Source organism: Polyodon spathula, chromosome 2 (assembly GCF_017654505.1).
Source record: "Polyodon spathula isolate WHYD16114869_AA chromosome 2, ASM1765450v1, whole genome shotgun sequence".
NCBI lineage: Eukaryota > Metazoa > Chordata > Actinopteri > Acipenseriformes > Polyodontidae > Polyodon > Polyodon spathula.
This window is the reverse complement of record NC_054535.1, coordinates 49,755,036-49,774,890: the sequence shown is the minus strand read 5'-3', so window position 1 is coordinate 49,774,890 and position 19,855 is coordinate 49,755,036. Positions and strand designations below refer to the sequence as shown.

Below are 19,855 nucleotides of genomic sequence, written 5' to 3'. Positions count from 1 at the left end.
AGATGCCCAGCCCCTGCTGATGAGACGCATCCCCACAGCATGATGCTGCCACCACCATACTTCACTGTAGGGATGGTGTGTCTTGAGGCATGGGCAGTGTTAGGTTTGCACCACACATAGCGCTTTGAGTTTTGGCCAAAAAGCTCTATCTTGGTCTCATCTGACCACAAAACCTTTTCCCACATCGCAGCTGGGTCACTCTCATGCTTTCTGGCAAACTCCAGACGTGCTTTCAGATGGTACTTTTTGAGTAACGGCTTCTTTCTTGCCACCCTTCCATACAGGTCAATGTTATGCAGAGCTCTTGATATGGTTGACTGGTGCACCATTACTCCACACCCAGCCATTGAACTCTGTAGCTCCTTCAAAGTGATTGTTGGCCTCTCTGTGGCTTCTCTCACAAGTCCCCTTCTTGTTTGAGCGTTGAGTTTTGAGGGGCGGCCTTTTCTTGGCAGTGCCTGGGTGGTGTGATGCAGCATCCACTTCCTGATTATTCTGTGCTCACTGGGATATCCAAACACTTGGGTATTATTTTGTACCCTTTCCCTAATCTATGCATTTGTATTACTTTATCTCTAACGTCTGTAGAATGCTCTTTGGTCTTCATTTTCCTTCAGATTCACAGCCTCACCAATGATCCTTCAATGATCCGCTGGAGATGGCTCGAGGAGATTGCAATACCATGCTGCAGAGTGGAGCTGTGTGTATTCGAGAGGAGAGGGTCTGCTCTGCAGGAACGACAGCTACGCAACCCTGAAACTGAGGACCGCCAGCATCTAGTCCTGGTCCTTCTGGTGAAGGCAGAGGCAGCTCCTGCTCCTCTCCTCGTGATGGTGGGGGAAATGTTACCAGCAGGCATTCCTCCTCTGCTGGTGGGGGAAGTGATACCAGCAGGCATTCCTCCTCTGCTGATGGGGGAAGTGATACCAGCAGGCATTCATCCTCTGCTGGTGGAAAGGGACCCAGCAGGCATTCACCCTCTGCTGGTGGAGGTGGCGGAGGCAGAGACAGCTCCTGCTGCTCTGCTCCTGTCAGTGGAGGTGGCGGAGGCAGAGGCAGCTCCTGCTGCTCTGCTCCTGCCAGTGGAGGTGGGAGTGGCGTGTAGTCTACCCTTGTTTCAGGGGACTGGTGCGGCTCTCCCTCTCTTGCAGGGGACTGGTGTGGCTCTCCCTTTGGCTCTGGCGGCAAAACCAGCAGGCATTCTTCCTCTGCTGGTGGATATGGGAGAGATGGACACTCTGCCTTCTTCTTCCCCTTTCCCCTTCTCTGCCTCCTCTTTACCTTCCTCTCCTGGGCCAGTTCCTCCTCTCCCTCTTAGTAGGGGTAGCGCATCACCGGGTGCCAGAACTCCCCACAGGCAAGGCACCAGCCTTGGTCCTCTAGACCACCGAGGAGGCCCTCCAAATCCTGGCAGCCTTCTCTTCATTTCCAGCCTTCCATTTTTTATTTATTTATTTATTTATTTATTGTTGTTGTTTTTTTGTTTTTTTTTAAACAACAAATTGAGGTTCCTGCTCTGGTCTGTCACTTGGAGGCGCTGTTGTCCCAGTGCTGACACCACGTGTCACAAAGACGGCCGGAGTGGGTGGCGTCAGACCAGAAACAGGAAAATAAACAGACAGACAGAACGGACTAAACAAAACATGGTGAGCTTCTTTTACTTTATGTTATTATTATTATTATTATACTTATTATTTCCTCCATCTCCAATCCCGTTCTCCACTCACCAAACACACAACCCAGAGTGGGTGAAAACATGTTGCTTTTATGCAGCTGTACCAAGACTCGATTGCTAATCAATCATTCAAATGGAGTTTCGGTACAACTGCACGTGAATTAATAAAGTGCAATTCCCCGTGCTCGCATATTATTACTTTTTACTTGCACGTGAAGTGCTGTGCAATCCTCTTTGCACTTTGTCAGAGTGACGTAACATCTTGTTCCAGAATGCAACAGACACGTGGTCACACCGGGCCTATCAGACAGCTTTTTAAATATGTGCTCACGTCAAGTGACATGAGGGTCATTTCCCAACCAGAGTTTGCCAAGCGGGATTGGGCTTGTTTTTTTTTGAACTAGTGTTCGGAATTTGAGAGTCGCGGGTTGGAATTTGCATACACGCCCATACTCTAACATGGGTTGCGCTTGTTTTGAAGAATGAGGTTGCTATTTTTTCTGTCAGAAATCTGGCAACCCTGTTCCCAACTCGTAATGGTTGACATTTCGAGATTGAAAGGGAACCTTGACTTAAGAACTAACTTAAGAATCTTTACTGAATTGTTGTGAAAATGCGTATATGGCGCCTGCCCGGTCTAAATTTGGTGACTGGGCACCGACGAAGCGATCTATTTTCTGTGTGGAAATCAAATTAGTCTTTCCATTGAATAATCACTAGGAACAAAACAAATCAGTGCCTGGTTCCACATACCAGTTTTAATGGCACATTCTGAATCAGAGTCTCTGATAACGTGTATTTTAAATGTTTGCAGTGAAGAGCGTAATTATCTGATTTCAGTAAGTCCTCCTTGTGATGCAATGAAGAAAACATTCAGGACTTCTACTACAAATTACAATAGGCCTACTACTTTAAGAAGGCTAACCTTTTTTGTAAAAATGCTGACGACAAAGGCATCAAAAGTGCATCCTATGGCTGTGGCCATAAACACAGGTTTAAAGTTGCTTTATAGATCGGTAAGTGCAGAGACCCAGGGCTTGGCATGAACGACTGCCCTTGATTTTAAGATTTAATATATGTAGTAACTTGGGAAAGAAACAACGGGTGAGTCTTTTAAGTATTTTATTATAACAACAACTCTAAGCCACGTTATCACATTCACAGTGTATCAGCGCCATTGCTACACCAAAGATCATCTACTGAAGAGGTATAAACACAGGCTGGGGGGTGGAGCTTACTCAACGTAAGGCTCCTGAAGAGAGACAAATTAAACAGTTACATCACCTCTCCACCTTAAAGCCTAATGCCCTTTAAACACAAATAAACGTATCCATTATGGTCTGTAGTGTTTTTATTTTTACACAAATGAATCACTGTGCTCTTTTATAAGTCTAGTCCTAAGGACATAAATACAGGTTTAGTCTTATTGGAGTTCTGCTATGGCTCTCTAAATGTCGTACCCCAACACTTGGTGTCCTTGGAAACTGGGACAGTAACATCGGCAGGAACTGGAGCTGGGGTCACCAGGGGTGTGGGTGGAGAACTCCTTGACAACTCCATTCCAGGTGGCATTTCTGGAACATCTGTATCCAAGAAATCTGGTGTTTCAGATGTGAGACCTGTGCTGGCTATTTGACTTATGCATGATCCTGTGGTGGAGGGGTCAGGAGCCCTGCAAGATCCACATGTCGATCATGGCAATGACAAGGAGAGGTTGGGTGAGGGTGTGTTCTCTCCCTCTCTCTGAGTGGTCGGGAGGCAGGTCTTGGGGGGTACCCGACCTATATAAACTGTGCTTTGTCATTCCTCAGCCCCGCCCATCTAGGAAGAATCACTGTGATGGCCCTGGTCGTGAGGAACTTGAAAGACAAGCCAGGCTGAGGAGGACAGCTGAACACAAGAAACGAAACCATGAAAGTAATCATAATTACGTACCCAAATCGGGGTGTGTCTAGTTGGTGGGGAAACCTGGGCAACACCAACGAGTATAGCAGAGGAATAGCAAAGCATAGGCTGAAGACCCGAGGGCACAGATAGTGACAGTGGGGGAACGCTACAGGTGCAGTCACTTTTATTTGTAGTTTTGTTAGTGGGTTTTATTTCAGATATCAGATCTGTGTTGTCCTCTGGCACTATAGGTCTGGTGGCCTCGCTGTGGATCACCATGGAAAAAATGATGGATTGGCAGGAGCACCTTTCAGAGGACGAGTGTTCCAGTCTCCATTTCATGCATCACCAGGGGGTTGCCGCGGTGAACTGGGATACAAATAACAATTGGGCATTCCAAATTGGGGAGAAAACTGGGGAAAAAAAAAACATTGGCTACGACAAAATTAAAAAAATAAAAACAAACAAACAAAAAAAAAAACTAGCGCAGCCAGATTCATCGACACGCCTTTTACTTTCATCCATAACTTTGTTTGCCAGAAAAAAAATGTTCTAACCTTTCAATGTACTCAGTCCAGTCGTCCTATTCTTCCAAGAACTCATTGATTGTTCTGAAAGTAGCCAAGACTTCATGCTGCTGTTGCTTTCCTTTCGACGCAAATTTCTTTTTTTTATTTCTCTTGTTTCCGGACAAAAGTAGAAAAAAATATATATATCCTCGTCACCAAAGATCAGCGCCATTGCTACACCAAAGATCATCTACTGAAGACGTATTAACACAGACTGGGGGGGTGGAACTTACTCAAAGTAAGGACCGTGAAGAGGGACAAATTAAACATCACAAACACATGAATCAGTGTTTCACATTTACAAAATAGTAATGTTATAAACTATTTGTTTATGCACTGCTTTGCTTGTTTGTTTGTTTGTTTCTCACAACTTACAGTACCAGAATCCGATGAGATCAAATGCAGTAGGTCCAGGAAAAAAAAAAATTCTTAATGTAGTGTAAAATTAAATTAGTCTTTCAAAAATACATTTAAAAAAAATAATTCTAACTGAACCGATACAGTTCTTAAATGGGTGATGAATACAAAATAACGCTAGTTTACTTACCGTAAACCTGGTCCCCTGAAAGAGAAGATGGGCACCAAACATTGTTATGGGATACACTCCTGCCTATTGGTAGGTGTCACTGAGCTCCTATATCAAAGTTGTTGATAGGCCCCCTTCCCCCAGTGCCCTCCTCAGTCCTGCCTCCCAAGGGTATTTAACAGTCACGCAGGGGAAGAAACACCCTCTTTTGCGATGAAACCGAAGCGACCTCGCGGTTGGTGGCCATCGTCTCTTTCAGGGAACCAGGTTTACAGTAGGTAAACTAGCGTTCCCTTTCAATTCGAAGATGGCCACCAAACATCGTTATGGGAAACGTGTACCAGAGCCGTCACGAGGGAAGAAAGAATGGCAGCATATGAGGGACGCCTAGCCCTGCCTGACCAAGGTCAGTGGTGTAAGCATGTAACCACATGGACCCTAGTGCCCAGAGAGGATAATGAGGGATCTATCACATTCAGGTGGTAGAACCTGGCAAAGGTATGTGGGGTAACCCTGCTAGCCGCATCGCAAATTTCAGCCATGGAGGCACCTCGGAAGAGGGCCCATGATGTAGCCACACCTCTCGTGGAATGTGTGGCTATCTGCCCAGGCGGGGGTAAGCCAGCACCATCATACACAGTCGAGACTGTGTCTGCAATCCAATGCGACAGCCGCTGCTTGGAGAGGGGCTGTCCCAGGGTCTGTGTCCCATGGCAGACCGGAAGCTGGTCAGACTGACGCAGTGCTCTTGTCCTATCCATATAGCATCTCAATGCCCGAACTGGGCAGGGAAGGTTCAATTTTCTATCCCCTTCATCGCAAACAGAGGAGGATGGAAGTACTCCATTTCCAAGGACTGATTTATGTGGAAGGCTGAAACCACCTTGGGTAGAAAAGCAGGGTTTGCACACAGTGACACTCTGCTACCATCATCCCAAATACGCATACAGGAGCTATGCACAGATATCGTATGCAGCTCACTAACCTGCTTGATAGCCAAGAGGAAGGCTGTCTTCATGGACAGGTGCTTCAACTCAGTGGAGTATATAGGCTCAGAATGGGCCTGCGTGAGAGCCTCCAGTACAATTTCAAAGCTCCATTCAGGGAGAGTGGCCCTCCTAGGAGGGTGCAATCGGCGAGTGCCTTGGAGAAATCGGGTAGCCAAAAAATGTGCGTCCGGGGACACAGAGTCAACGGGGGCATGAAAAGCAGAAGTAGCTGCTAGGTAAACCTTCAATGTGGAAGGTGATCTACCAGCCTCAAGCAGATCTTGCAGAAACTGCAAGATGGCAGGCAAGGGACAGAAAACTGGATCGTGACCATTAGAACGGCACCAATCTTGAAACCGTTTCCACTTACAGGCATACAGTGACCTAGTGGAATGCGCCCTAGCATTCTGCAGTGTACCCACGACCATGTCTGAAAGCCCTAAGGCTGACCAGTGGTCCCTTCCAGAGGCCAGACCCATAGCCAAAGTGTGCCTCTCGTCTGACTGAGAAGATCCCGGTGAAGCGGGATTTCTCAGGGTGGGCTGTTCAATAGCTGGCGCAGGGATGAAAACCAGATTCTCCTGGGCCACCTGGGGACCATGAGGAGAACTGACGTCTTCTCCAACCAGACCTTCTCGAGAAAGGCTGGGAGCAACGGCAGAGACGGGAACGTGTAAAGGAGTGTTCTGGGCTATACGTGGGCTTGGGCGTTGATGCCGAGTGGACCGCAGCAGCAGTGGAGGAAGTACAATAGGGGGCAGTGTGTCGTCTCCACCGAGGCAAAGAGATCGACCTGCGCCTTCCGGAAACGTTCCCAAATGCGCTCCACCACCTGAGGGTGGAGCCACCACTCCGATGGGTGCAGGCCCTCCCTCGAGAGGATGTCCGTCGCTCGATTCTCCACGCCTGGAACATGCGTTGCTCGAAGGGACAGCAAGTGCCTTTGGGCCCAAATCAGCAGCCTGAAGGCTAGATGGTGCAACTCCGGGGAACGAAAGCCACCCTGGTGGTTGAAATATGCCACCACTGATGTATTGTCTGTGCTGATCAGCACATGTCTGTTCCGCACCACAGGTAGGAAGTACTGGAGGGCAAGGAACACCGCTTGTAATTCCAACATGTTGATATGCAGGGACACTGAGGCCCGACCAGGGTCCACTGACTCCTCTGCCTTCGTAGCCCGCGCCCCCAGCCCGAGTTGGAGTTGTCCATCGTCACTACCCTGTGGGTGTAAACCACCCCCATTCGCACTCCTTGGCAATAACCCTCAACCAGCGCAGGGCTGCCGAGGAAGCAAGACACACTGTCAGCCTACGGTGTCTGTCATACTTGGGATACAGATGGAACGCATCGAGCCATGCTTGCAGCGAGCGCATGTGCAGTAAACCCATCCTGATGCTGATATTGCTATGGCACAAGGCAAGGGGCACCCTCGATCTATGTCAAAAAAGGGAGAGTTGGTGCTGGAGAGCTGCCACTCGTCCGACAGGTGAGCTTACTATTAATTGGCTCTAGCATCGTTAAGGGGAGACCCAGTTTCAACCAGATGCTTCATCACAAATAGCTGTGTGGGCCACCGCTCCTTCCTGCGACTGGGCATATCAACCAGTCGTACAGGCAATCCATCACCCTGATCACTTGCCGCCACAAGGGAGCAAGGGTGGCATCCATGCACTTGAAACGTGCGGGAGGTAAGGAGCCAACGGCCTGGCGAGACCTTACGGCTCAGCCGGGTATTGAAGCACTTAGGCCCCAAGGGTGCAGATGCACCGAGGGCACTGAATGAGATAGAATACACTACTGGTGCACCGAGCATCGGGGGCACATAGTGTTATTAACATGCTGTTAATATTCATGGACGTGAAGTCAACACAACCCGGGTAGTGTATAGCATACACCGGGGTGGGTACATAGCTTGAGTGACTGTAGTATGCAATCAGGAGAGCAGTACAGGGGAGCGCACGGTGCTGCAACATGGTGCAGGGCAACAATAACCTGGTCCTGGGCCATGTGCAATTACACCATGTGGCAGCGCAGAGCGTATGCCAGAGTGGAGCACAGGCTCAAGGAGCTGCGGCGTGTTATGCAGGAACAAAGTGACACATTCCCCATGCCTGGCGGGTGACCAAGCACTCCAATAGGGGGGCTAAAATAAACCTGCTGATTCAACACAACAGTGGGACCCTGCAGAGCTAGGTCCCGGTAGAGGAGTCACGCCTCTACTTTTCTTTTCAACTGCAAGGCAGTAAGGAAAAACACATACAGTGTCTCTCAAAAGTATTCACCCCCCCTTGGACTTTTCCACATTTTATTGTGTTACAACATGGAATCAAGATGGATTTAATTAGGAGTTTTTGCCACTAATCAACACAAAAAAAGTCCATAATGTCAAAGTGAAAAATAAAATCTACAAATTGTTCTAAATTAATAAAAAAATGAAAACAGAAAATAATTGATTGCCTAAGTATTCACCCCCTTGAGTCAATATTTGGTAGAGGCACCTTTGGCAGCAATTACAGCCATGAGTCTATTTGGATAAGTCTCTACCAGCTTTACACATCTGGACACTGCAATTTTTGCCCATTCTTCTTTGCAAAATTGCTCAAGCTCCGTTAAGTTGAATGGGGACCTTAGGTGAACAGCAATTTTCAACTCTTTCCACATATTCTCAATTGGATTGAGGTCTGGGCTTTTACTGGGCCATTCTAGGACATTGACCTTTTTGTTTTTAAGCCACTCCAGTCTGGCTCTGGCTGTATGTTTGGGGTCATTGTCCTGCTGGAAGATGAATCTTCTCCCAAGTCCCAGGTCTCTTGCAGACTTCAGCAGGTTTTCCTCCAGGATTCCTTTGTACTTTGCTGCATCCATTTTGCCCTCTATCTTCACGAGCTTTCCAGGCCCTGACACAGAGAAGCATCACGGTAGGGATGGTGTTCTCAGGATGATGTGTGGTGTTAGGCTTGCGCGTGGCATAGTGCTTAGCATTGAGGCCAAGCCTCTTTTAGGGGGGTCTGGGTATATTCCCCCAGGATTTTTTTAAAGCCCCCAAAAAGCCTTTTCATCATGTATTTTTAGAGTAACAACGGGTGTAAATCTATCAAAATAAGGTTAGTTTTGGTCAAGGTTGGCTAAAAGTATACCTGTCTCATAGTTTGTGTTAGACACTGATCTAATATGACTTACTTAAATTCTATCCAAATAAAGAAATGAAAGTTCACTCTGTCCCCATCCATCCAACACCAACAAAAGACACAAAAATGGCTGTACTATGTAGCAAAAATACTTTTTGGGTTTCATTTTGAGAGAGAGAGAGAGAGAGAGAGAGAGAGAGAGAGAGAGAGAGAGAGAGAGAGAGAGAGAGAGAGAGAGAGAGAGAGAGAGAGAGAAATTAGAAGACATGCAGGTCATATTATACCATTAGAAAAAAATCTTTATTTAAGTTTCACCCTTTTGTTAATTGTTGCTCATAATTAACCCAATAAATCAGACACATGGAACATCTTAAACAGTATCATCCACAATGGGGCAAAACTAAATTCAACTAATGAGCTAAATAAAATAAATAAACTGAAAAATAATTAGGAATAAAATCTGATAAAAAAAAGTAAGATCCCAAACAAATATTACAACCTATATTACAGAACTGCTCCTCCTGCTTCTCTCTTTTGATGCTTATTTTGTGGGTGGACGCATCAAAGTGTACCCCCTATTTTTAAAGGTGGCTAAGCGGTCAATGACACTGTTGTGGCTTAGTGGCCCAAGCACTTCACCCTCAATGGACATGGCTGCAAGACTTGCAAGCCTTTTCTGACCCATTGTCTTACGCATCCAGGAGTGCCGCCGGCGCAGTGCACTAAAGGACCTTTCACAGGAGCAGCTGCTCACAGGAATTGTGAGGGCAACCTGAATGATTTCCTTCAGAGAAAAAAACATATCATCGTCCAGGAGGTTATGCACAGCAAGCATATCTTTGGGAGGACATCCAGTCTGTCTTTTCCAGGCAAGAAAGTTTCTGGCCACCAACATCTCTTCTGTTTTAACATCAATACCGTAGTGCTTGGCAAACTCAGTTAAGCATGATGTATCTAGGAAGTTTTTTGAGTTAGGGCTGCATGCCTGTATGTCTTTGAGCAGACCTGCATCTACAAGTATTGCCTCTGGATGCAGCACTCTGAAATGTGCTTGCAGACCTCCTTTGGACCCACTCATGACAGCTGCACCATCATAGGTCTGTGCAACGCACTTTAGGCCTGCTACCCCTCTCATTTGGAGCTGCTGTTGCAACTTATTTGCTATCGATTGGGCATCAAATGACTTGATTTCTGCTAGTGCTAGTAAACGCTCCTGAACTGTCCCCTCTGTCACATACCTAACACACAGAGCCAACTGTTCAGACAGCCCATCCCTGGCCTCATCCGCCATAATGGCATACATTCCAGTCTTTGACATCTCAGAGACTATGGTGTCCGTAATCTCTTGAGCACAGCATTCGATCAAATCATTCTGAGATTCTGGAGAGAGATACGTCGTATTTGATGGAGTATTGTACCTTTGCAGGAAAGGGTCAAACTCCTTCAAAAGCGCTATACATTCAAGAAAGTTCCCTCTATTTGTGCTTTCACTAGATTCATCATTGGCACGGAAAGAGAGTCCCTGTCTTCCTAACATTTAGGTGACCACAACAATTCTCCTCAGATACTCCCTTCTCTCTGCAATACCATTAGGACGGGCAGATGTTAAAATCTGAGCAATGTTCCCATGATTGCTAGTTGCCTGGTAGCTTTGCCATGCCACAACACTGTCTATGTGTGTTGTGCCATCTCATGTTTACCAAAGATAAACAAAGATTTTTTCCAATTTTTGCAGCCATTACTGACAAAATAATCAGATTTAATGTTTTTGCCAAAAACTTGCTTTCTCTGGATCTGTTTGTTGTCCCTCCCTCTCTGGAGCTGTTTGTTGTCCCTCCCTCTCTGGATCTGTTTGTTGGCCCTCCCTCTCTGGATCTGTTTGTTGGCCCTCCCTCTCTGGATCTGTTTGTTGGCCCTCCTTCTCTGGATCTGTTCGCTTTTCCTCTCGTTCTGGATCTGTTTCTTGTTCCTCTTTCTCTGGGCATGCTTGCTCTCTCTCACTTATACAGCTTGCATGTTGATCTCTGCCTTGCACAGAAGCCTCTCTTTCTGCATGACCCTTTAAGATATCATGAACATCATTTATTTATGCCTAATAAAAGTAAGACATATGCTGCCATATGCTGTACAAATTTAACTGAAAGCTTAAACATCTACTCACTTTTTTTTATCACTAACCTTCATCAGACATGCTCCCTCAGCCCTGTCAGCCTCCAGCATCTTTCCCTCATTCTTGTCTGCTGTGTTTTGACATGTATTTTTATTAAACTCATATTTACAATAACTCAAGACTTAATAGGTGATTAATCAGTTTAAGTTTTAATTTGTTTGTTTGAACTGGTAAAATCTTAATTTCTCACCGGATTGGCCTTCGGCAGAGCTGCTGGCACTGCCTCTCTAACGTTAGTCGTTAGCTAGCCTACAGTTGAGAAATTGAGGATAATACAATGACATTGTGATCAACACTATGTCACCTTTTCTACACATGACCTACTGGTAATTGTTTTGCAATGGCCTACTGAATGAAAGCAACTGAGTATGAAAAGATATGTGCATGATGTTACGTCATCTGTCTCATTTATAGCCTGGCACAGATAGAAAAACTACATTAAAAATAACGTTAATTAGATATCATCGCCACATAACTTATGTCAAATTTAAAAGACACTGTTAACGTTACCGTTAGCTAGCTCGCAACATCTGTTACACTGTAACTTACAGGCAGCCTCACATAAAAACGTATTGGTTAACAAAGCTTTGATTATGATCAAAGTCTATAGTAGTGAATATACTCTCTCTCTCTCTCTCTGTTCTAACTTACCACAAATTCACATCGTAGCCTATCTGCATGAATCCGTCCTGTTAGAGCCTTTTCTTGTCCGTTTACTGTTAGCTAACAGTCTCAAGTCACAGTAACTAATGTTGACCAAAATGTTAGCTACAAGTAGGCCTAACAGTCATTAACGCATGCAGAAGCCTCTGCAGCAGCAGCCTAATGTCCTCCCTGTAAGAAGTTTAAGATGCGATGGAACGGTTGATGAAAAAAAAGAAATCACAGAGAAAATATATTGACTGATATATTGATTTATTAAGGGGGGGCTAATGAATATTTTAGGGTGGCTAAAGCCCTACTAAAATAGGCCTAGCAACATCCCTGGGGGAGAACAGTCTGTTTATTGATTGAGTGACCTACACCAAGGTGAAGGCCCGTACAGCCCGTTTACGTCTCAACCCAACAACAAAGGAAGCCTCGGTGAGGAGTATATGGCCGGCCCGGCTGAAAGCAGCCGTGGAGCGACTAGCGCTCTATGCGAGTACGGGGACGCATTCAACTACAATCAAAACAAGGCCCAACCGCGGCCCGCAGGCGGCTGGTGGGCAAACTCGACAACAGGAATTAGGCAAGCCCGGTCCTGTGGAGTAATTGTGCTCTCCGAAGTAAGAAGGGGTGAAAACACACACAATTCTTAACAATAATACTTACCGTGCTAAGACGGACAGACAGAAAGAAGCAGCCTGACATGCAGAGCGTGCAGGTGCTGATAGTCAGAAACAGAATAAAAAGGCTCCGACTTTTTAAACTACTGATTCCGGGAAAGCGGCGATGCCAGCTTTCAGCACAAAGTGCAAGAGAACTAGCAGTAGCTTATGCTGCACTTTTTATATGAAGACAGGGCTAAATGCAACACAGAGGTCTTACCTTACCAATGTGAGAAGGGAAAGAGGATGTTTCTTCCTCTGCATGACCGTTCAGTACCCTCAGGTGGCAGGACCGAGGAGGTCACTGAGAAGGGGGCCTATCAGCAGCTTTGATATAAGATCTCAGTGACACCTACCAACAGGCAGGAGTGTATCACATAACGATGTTTGGTTGCCATCTTCTAATTGATAGGGAACTGAGCGTTTGTGTGGTTCGTAATTTTATTGAATGCACAGCTCCAGAAAAAAAGACTGGGAGAGGACACACATCGTGCATGATTGAAATTCTGCGCTATGACCTCATAATCCAAAGTAATAGAAAAAAAAAAAAAAAAAAAACACAAAATTTAAAATAACCAAGAAATAACCAACCCACCAAATACAAGATTTACCAGCTAGATGCTTTCAAAACAAGCCAAATTTGTCTGTAAAAATGCCAGTCTGGCAGCACTGATCAAGAGATTGCCTAAAGTCTTAAGTGAGACGCATGCATTACCTAAATGTTACGTCACGTTCAATGTACAAATAAAACATGAATTTGTATAATTTGTTTTAAAAGTACCACGGACAAGAGCATGGTGGGTGAGGTCCAAAAAGTTTAAGAACCATGTGGTCTAGAAAACATTTGCTTCCAGAGGGCTGTTCTCTTAGTCAGAGTCTACTGTACTACAGTATTTGTTATTAGCAATTTGAAATAAAATAATTTTATTAGCCACTAGAGGGCATGGGCAAACACTTGTTTTTAGTTTTCAATGTGATTTACTATGCTATAACAAAATTATAAGTACCAGTACAGTGTTTACTTTACAATAAATGCAAGAACGCCCTCATGTGTTTCTGCTACGACAGTCACAGAAGCACTGACAGATGACACTTTGGTGGTAATCATCTTATTGCTGCATTAACTGTTAATGTATAGTTTATCTCAGGACTGACTGGAACAGAATTAATACAACGCAACCATGCATTACACATGGCCTCTATCATTTTAAATATGACATTATAATTCAGATATTTTGTAGAGTATCACATGTGCAAATTGTAGAACATAGTTTTGTCATGTAGTATAATTTGCATTTCCACAGAACCTTTTTTTTCTTAAATCAAAGTAAAGTCAATGTTGCATGTCCTTTTCACTGTGAAGTCAATGTTACATGCCTTTTCACTGTAAAGTATGCATCTAAGAAAAAACTCCTGAATTTTTAAATAATTTGCTTGATTTGTACATTAACTTATTTATGAGTGGAATAGACACTGTCTGTAAGATCAACATGTCCCAAGGCTGTTTTACTAAGCAAACACTGCGTGAGACTGGCTTTCATTTTCAATAGTTTTTTAACAACCCTTAGCTCTCCTAAAAGTTTACGATGGTAAAACAAGTTTCAGTTTTTTCCTGTAACCCATATTGAATACATACTACAGACCCAGGCAAGCATGATAAATCACTGCGAACTACAATAAAGCATGGTAAAAACAAAACAAAAAATAAATAAAATAAAACGTGGAAAACGTTTAGTAGAGCAAAAACTAGCATTCAAAATCGTGTTTAAACAGTCACTACACATCCTTAAGAAATACTTTGATAAGAAATACGAGTGCAATTCAACCACCCAGCCACCCACTCTATAATTCGAATGCATGGGGAAATATCATAGTTAAGTTAACAACTAATTAACTCCAAAATATGTTATTTAAACGGTTGGCTGGCATTACTGTGGTAGGGGACATAACTTCCTACACGTGTAAGTATGTATAAAGGTCACAGCAACCCACCCATCACAACAATGCTGGATTTGAACAGCGCTGGAGTTCAACCCAATCACATTTCGAGTTTGATTGTGACGTCCAATGCCGATGAAAGAGCGCTTTTGATTGGCTAAGTACCCTGGTCTGTGAGCTTTGAAGACAAGAGGAGGCTTTTCTGGTTAAGGTACACATGGTTAGGTCTTAAAAATAAGGAGCTACAGCACACACACACACACACATGAGGTTGGTACTGGAATTTAAACAGTTGTTTTGTATAATATGTAGTACGTAGTGGGCAAAGCGTTCGTGGTTCGGTACTTTATGACGTTACAGAATGTGTTTAGTTTTCAGCTTCCTTTTTTTTTTTTTTTTAATTAAAGCTACATTTAATTTGATGAACCAGACTGCGATACACAGAAAATCGTGTCTGTTTTGGTTTATACATTACTGTATTTTTAGTCCAAATCGATGTTGATATCGACAGGTAATAGTCATGTATACAAAAATAGAACACTGCAGGTGCTGCGTGGGCACGGAATGTAAACAATAGTAAATGTACAACTTGTGAGCAGTGAATTTGGAGTTGACTGAGATAAGCTCATGCAACATTACCCATTCTTAGGACCACGTATGCTGTTTCGGGTTTGACTAACGTGTCCCTAGCATGGATGATATAAATTGTGATTAGAGAATAAGACTCCAGTGTAGTAATTAGAACAGTGATGCTGTGGTGTTTAAACTGCAGATCCACTGGAGGATGAGTATTGAACAGGGCTTTTCACAGACAGAGCCGGGATAATGATTGTTCTGCTAAACCGCAAGAAACTGTGAAGGGAAAGTTGCCGGTGTCACACCTTAATGCTCACCTCCTGCTAATTTTCACCTCCGAGAATTCTATCCTATGGTAATCTCCCCCTTGTGAATTTTAGCCTATACTAATTCTCACCCCTCGTTGTTGTTGTTGTTGTAGTAGTATTTGTAGCAGTGATTGTAATAAAACAGCAGATGGACTCACAATTGTAACGCAGCTCACTTGCTACAAGTACAGGAGGCCTTCAGAAATTTAAAATGCAAAGCTAAATGTGTATTGTGCTGCACTCATTGTCATTTCGGAAGTGTCTACATTGATTTGTATCTTCCTTGTTATATCACTAATCTGACAAATATCACTAGCCTGCTGTGTACAGTTGTTTGAAAGTTACGTATATATTCAGGTTCTACAGGAGCTCAAAAATGCTTTTGTTTCAGCTACTCTGTCATTCAGTGTCTTTAGTAGCAAGTCTTGGACTACAGTAACATGATGTTATGCATTGTTATCGTATCTCACTAGTTGTGTGTTGGCAGAGGTTGTCCACAAATGGCACACAAGCCCCTTTCACCCCTAAATCATTCCATAGTTTACTGAATAAATTTGTTAACTCCTAATATATGAATTGATTCTATTCTCCAATCATTAACATGACTGCAGAGGACAGGACATTCTTCCCTCCAGTGGCGTTTTATATACTCACTCCAATCAGCCATGCCACAGTAGGAGTGCTGCTCTAGTCCTGCAGCTGACACCTGCTTGCTGCAGTTGGGTGTTAAATAAACTTCAAATTATTCTTTACACCTATAGAGATGGTCTTGTTTTCAGTCTGGCCTAAATATATATGTAAAAGCATTCTAAGCACTGTACATTTAATAGCTTAGCATTGGTACAGTATAAAACAGTACACGGGTACTACATTGTAGCTGCATCCAACTTGCACACCTACAAGATACATAACCCCAAACTGTAAAGTTAGAAAATGTGGGAATTTGTATATCTTTCATTTAGAAGTTTTTCAAACTTTTTTTTTAATGTAACCTGTGCAGTAAATGCTTTGACAAAGCAGCTTCAGTGTAGCCGTGACGTGCCGTTTCAAATGAACAATGAAGGCCCAGGCCAGTCCAGCAATATTAAGACGTGCTTTTTCAGAGGTTTGTTTTCCAGCAGAGGGGCAGAGCACTGTTCCTGTCCATGTAAAGAATGTGAGGAATTCTCACAGTACAGCAGAGCTCTCCTTCTTCTCACCACTATGGTTTAAAACGTGGCAGTAGCAAAACAAGAGACCTCTTGCATTCTAGTATTTAAAACCTTGTATTTCTTGTTCTGTTGCTTTTGATAACAAATATTGAACCTTTGTGAGGGAGTTTCATGGAACCGTAGCCACTGTTTGTGTATATTGTGATTTGGGACTTTTGAAAAATTAGATTTTAAAGTGGCTGACGCTTTTGAGAACAGTTTTTAAAAAATACCAGGATACCGTTCCGACTGAAATGACTTCCACCCACTCTGATGGGTCAGTTTTAGTTTTCGGTGTAAAAGGTCTTGCTTTCATTGGTGGACATACACCACCCATTTGCTGCCATCTGCCATTGCTATTTTAAAACCGTGCCGATCCACGGCTTCAGAGGTTTTTGTATATTTTTCATTCTGCAGCCTGTTTTTACCAAACTGTCTGCTAGAAGCTGTGCTGTTCTTGGTTTACTTTGTTATTAAGGTGCTTGTTTTAATTGTGCTTGTTATGCCTAGGCTTTTTTTTTTTTAAAGCATCATTACCAATGGATTTCCCTGTAGGTTGTAGAACCTTTAGAACAGTTCTATACACTCCTGTGGCAAAGTGGTTTGCAGTGCGCAGGTGTAGAGGTGATGTGACTATGAAACAGAAGAAGACAACAAAGTTCACTATCCAAACAGAACATTTATTTTTATAATCCCGGTCTGGCAACTGCAAAGAATAATCCCAGGCAATACAGCAATGTGTATTGCACTGTTCCAAAAACAAAGGGTTACAGTCCCGAAAGAATAAGTTTAGTATGACACACACACGATCACAAGTCCAGAGTGAGTGCTAACATGCAAGTGGTGAAATACAATTTATTTAGCAGTTCACTCTTAACCATAACAAAGGCACAGATCACCTAGCCACGTCCCCTTTTGTACCTTCAGTCACGCCCCCTTGGTTAGCGAGTGCAACCGTTTCTCCTCCAGTCTGAGGTTGCCATGTCGCTTCCCTTCTGGGGCGTTGACTTGGTGTACCGTAGCTCCTCCCCCTTTCTAGATGGCTGTCTTCCACCTTTCCCTTGGAATGAATTGTCAGACCATCCAGTCCGGAGCACTCTGTTCCCTTTACACAGCACTCTCAGAGGTCGAGTATTCATTCTTCCTCTGTCGCAGCATCTAACACCCTAATGGGATAGGGGTAAACCCAAAAGGTGGAATACTGAGTAATATACTAATTTGACAATGACCAATAAATCAATTGCTTCACACTGCCTTGATTGTATTCTTATTTGTAAAAAGATAGACACATTGGTGGGGGTGATTTTATGAACATCGTTCTTTACTGTAAGTTAATAGGACAGGAGCAAGGGCTGTGTGGAGAATATGAGAAGTGCTTTGTGACTGAGGAAGGAGTACAGGGTTTTCCCTTGGCTCATAGAGGTGAGATCAGCGTTCCCTCTAAGCTGTTTAGATACCGAAAAACTTGCCGTTTTGACTGAGAATTTTTGCCGTGCAACATATGTTTAATTTATTATTTTTGTTGCATTATACAAGTTTGAACCAATATTCCAACACAAGTATCTATTGCATTGAAACATGTACAGTACAAGACATTTATTCTGGCTCTGCCTCTGATTTTGAATCATACTCTGATTTTTATATAGTGCTCCCTCTCTATAACGTGGGCCTTTGGGGGTGGGGGGTGGAATAGAAAGAAAATACCCTATTTAAATTTGAACACTTCAAATATTACTAGTACTACTACGACTACTACTACTACTACTACTACTACTACTAATAATAATAATAATAATAATAATAATAATATAGAGAAAACTATTCTTGCCGACAGATGCATTTGCTTTGCTCTGAAATCCTTGGATCAGACCATATCCAGTAAATTATCCCAGAGTGCGCTTTAGGTTTATTACCTCTTGTGTTTGATTTTAACTCGGTAGATGGACCGATATTTGTTGAATATAATTGGTGATATCAGATGGTTGTCGCTAGTATTTCCACTGGAATCCTGCAGTGATGTTGCATCTGTTAATAGTACACTCATGAGTGCTACAAAAAGCACTACTACCAATAATAATAATTGCCTTATCTGCCACAGTTTCAGGTTTGCGAGAAGAGAAAATTGGCAGCCAAACACTGCACCATTGCAACATGTGGAAATAAAAAACTCTACGAGTACGTAAGTGCCCAGCAAATTCTGGCAACTGACGCTAGCCCTGCAGGTTACGTTCAGGCAGACTCAGAGCTTATTCTAGGCCGATCTACGTGGCTAGTAGATTCTCTGGCACCCGAGTGAGCTCTACACGAATGTGCCGTGCCTTTTTTTTTTTACAGAGGAAAATCAGAGAATCAACTGCAAGACAAAAGCAAATATGCTTATTTTAACGCTTTGCAAGAATGCTCTCAAAATGATATGATATTTACCCGAGATGTAGGCGTCCCGACTGAGGTTGATATTTATGATAACTAGCAAAGTTAATAACTGATTACAAAGGCTGTTGCCAGTTATTGCGGAAAAGGCGCACATTTTAGTCTTAGCAGGAAGGCGGGGTGTGAACGAACCGATCGGCCTCCAAGGCTGGGAAGCAATCGTTACTTCTCTAAAGGTAGACAGAACGAAGGAGGCGCCCAAGCTCCTGCCCCATGAACCCCACTCAAGGTTACAATAAAGACAATATGAAGGGCATTAGCATATTACAGCATGTGTGAATCATCTGTCCAAGGGCAGCTTTGTTTGTTTTTGTTTATACAGTACTTCCTCTCTTTAGCATGAGTTATGTCATAACACCCCATACAAAAATAAACTCTTGTTCTTAAAACCAGAATTTAAAAGAGTGGAACTCTTATTATTTTAAGAATGTTCCAGTGCGATTTAAGTTATGCATGACTAATTCATAGTTTCATTTATTAAATGTCTTTTGAATAAGACTGACTGCATAATAAAAATAAGAATCCCAACAGCAAATTTCCTTGAGTACAGTTCCAACAAATGTAATGCATTAACCACTTGTATGCAGTATGATATCTTTTTGTCTGTGTGTCAGATTACATTTTAGCAACAAGTGGCGAAGCCTCATAATCATAGAAATCTTTTCCTTCAAACTGCTGAGGTTGAGCTTCAGTGTGCTGTATCATCTTGAGCCTGACCTAATGAAATGCTCAAAAGGGAATTGTGCAACAGTGTAAACGTATATTTGCTAACATGTCCAAAGTAAGGGACCATCCCTGGAATGTTGCTCTTTGAGATCAGGAAAGGTCAAGAGCTTAACCCCTTGCTGCCTAATCAGAATTCCTATATTAGGATATGCACATGAACATGTTGTGTTTTATTGCTTGTTGTTGGGTAACCTTAAATCAGAATTTAAAACCCAATATATTAATAGAAAGGTCTGAAGTAGCTTTTTCCAATGATATATATTTGTTAAATAGTGGAATATAAAAAAATTAATATGTTAGCCACGCCCCCCATAAAAAAACGAAAAATTATTATATATATATATATATATATATATATATATATATATATATATATATATAAATAATATCAACTACTTTCCAAGTTAGATAGATCAAAATTATATGGATA

At 43.1% G+C, this 19,855-nt stretch overlaps 1 protein-coding gene across 1 annotated transcript in view; it reads left to right on the top strand.

Moving 5' to 3' along the window:
- The first annotated feature begins 14,442 nt into the window (after window positions 1–14,442).
- The window catches only part of acsl1a (acyl-CoA synthetase long chain family member 1a), a 47,212-nt gene continuing 41,799 nt past the window's right edge, over window positions 14,443–19,855 (top strand). Inside the window, exon 1 of the mRNA XM_041224037.1 lies at window positions 14,443–14,465. The gene's annotated coding sequence lies outside the window, so the exon portion shown is untranslated. The remainder of the gene's footprint in view (window positions 14,466–19,855) is intronic.